Source organism: Zonotrichia albicollis, chromosome 6 (genome assembly GCF_047830755.1).
Source record: "Zonotrichia albicollis isolate bZonAlb1 chromosome 6, bZonAlb1.hap1, whole genome shotgun sequence".
NCBI classification, from domain to species: domain Eukaryota; kingdom Metazoa; phylum Chordata; class Aves; order Passeriformes; family Passerellidae; genus Zonotrichia; species Zonotrichia albicollis.
In genome coordinates, this window is record NC_133824.1 from 1975408 (window position 1) to 1977700 (window position 2293).

Consider the following 2293-nt stretch of genomic DNA (forward strand, 5'->3'; position numbering starts at 1 on the left):
TGCTTAGCAGAGATTTCTTCATAGATCCTTCTTTCAAAATATTTGAGTGAAAGAAAGTGTGATAATTATTTTTGTAGTTTTGTGGCCAAGAAAATGTAACCAGGTTATTAGAGTGGAAATAGCATCACTTGTATCACCAAGGGGAAAATCTCAAAGTTGGGGTTGAGGCAGAGATATGAATATGCAATTTTGGGGAAAAGCTAGAAAATACACATTTGACTCTACAATATAGCCAAACATAGGAATAAGTAAATTTGGAAAGTCAGAGTTCTGAGGGTTTTTTTTAAGTTTCAGATGGGTTTTTTGCTATTCCTGTTTGAAAATTGCTTAATTACAGTTTTGAATACGATCTCCTTAATGACTGGTCTGATTTCATCAAACAAAATTAATCTAGGTTAAAAAAAACCCTCACCATTTACTTTATCCATCCTCACAGTCATCTCCGATTTTAAAAAGCTTCCACACTAAGTTCAGCATGAACATCTCTTCTGTGCACATCCTACACACAGTTGGATGGGCTGGTTTGTGTGTTCATCACCTCAGTAGTTAACATTTTGCTTAAAAACAATTTGTCTGAAGAACTCTGGAACAGCCACATTTATTGCCTGCTGTACCCAGGCCTCAGAGCAAGGTCTGTTTGCATTCACATGTCATTAAAGGCAATATTGACAAATTAATGAAAGGTACGAGTGGAAAAAGGCATCAAACACTTGACAATAATGCAGGGACAATTTTACATTGAAATAGAATTTAAAACTGAAAAGGAGCTGCTCTACTCCAGAGAAGCAGAGAAGGAAGTGGAAGCAGCAGCAAAAGTGCAGACAAATGCTAAGGCAGCCTCTGCATGCAGAGGGGGAGATGGGGGAAGAAACTGAGCTACAGGTTCTGTTTGTTGTCAGCTAAAACCAGCAGAAGACACACTGATAATTTTCCCATCTCAGTTTATTTCCCTTTCTTTATGCTTATGATGCACATACCGATTAACACAATTTTGAACAAATCCTGAACTCTCACAGATAGTTTGGTGGGAAAAAATAAAGATAAGTGTATGAAACCGAAATATTTATACAATTGGTTTCTTTAGGAGGGTGGAGGTGATTTTGCTGTGTTTCTCTCTAACAAACAGCCAGATTGATACAATTTTTTACCTCAAAGGGTAAAAGCTTGACTCAACAAAGCTTGAGGCAGGGGTAGAACCCATATTCTGACAGCATTTATCTCTGATGTACCTTCAAAATAATTTCCTTCTGCTTTTTTTGTTGTCTTCCCACTCCCTTTCCCCAGCTGCCTTCTATAAAGGGGTCTGTGCTCATGGCATCCCCCTTATGGAGGTGGAGGGGCTCACCTGGGCTTGCTAAAAACCCTCTGTCCCTTCTGTGCTGGACTGGGACAGTGCCTTTGATTTAGTTCAGTTTGTTACACAGTTTTGCGTGCTCAAATGATGGAAAATTGCACAACAGGCTGAGTTTGATTTTTTTTTTTAAAGACATTGAGAGGTAACATGGAAAACAACACGTCAAGAATCCTCTGTGACCCAGGTTTCCTCTCCCACATCCCACGCTGCAAATGTTTCATATCCTCGATTCGGTTTCTGGGTCGCTCTGGCGCCGCTCCCAGCCCCAGCCACGAGGAGCTCAGCAGGAACCAGACCCTGCTCCATCCATCACCCACCCTGCCGAGGCTCCCCAGCCCCACAGGGCTGGGCTGGGAAGGGCTTTCAGCTGGGTGTGCAGCACCAGGCACCAAGGGCACCCTGGGCTGGCCATAGCAGAGCTCTCCTCCATCTCACAGGACACAAGATCTCACCCCAAGCATCTTTGGCTGTTCTCTGTTCTAGGGAGAGATGGCAATGCTGCAGAAGTGACTCCAGCAATACTGGCTGTACCACAGCCAAGAGACAAACCCTTTGTGCTCTTTACCCCTCAAACTCTGGGTAATATTTACAGTGCTGCCCTCAATGCATTAGCGAAGACGTTCCCTCACATCCACTGCTTGCCAAAAAGCAAGTAAATTTAACTCAGTGATTCGATTCAAAGCAGTTTCAATCATCTCCATCCCTGGCTATGGGTGTCCAGACACTGCATCCAGCCACACATGCATTAATAAAGACTTAAAACTAGACCTGGAGTAACACATCTGGTCCCAGCTAAGCAGAGACCCAGCAGGGGCCACCTCAGCCAGGTGTGCAGTGCAGGTGGTTTCCTAATGCACCTCCAGGTGGTGGTGGCTGGGTCCTCCTGCTCTCCTGGAGCCTGTGGCTGGGAAGGAGCACTGGAGATGCTCTGGCAGTGCC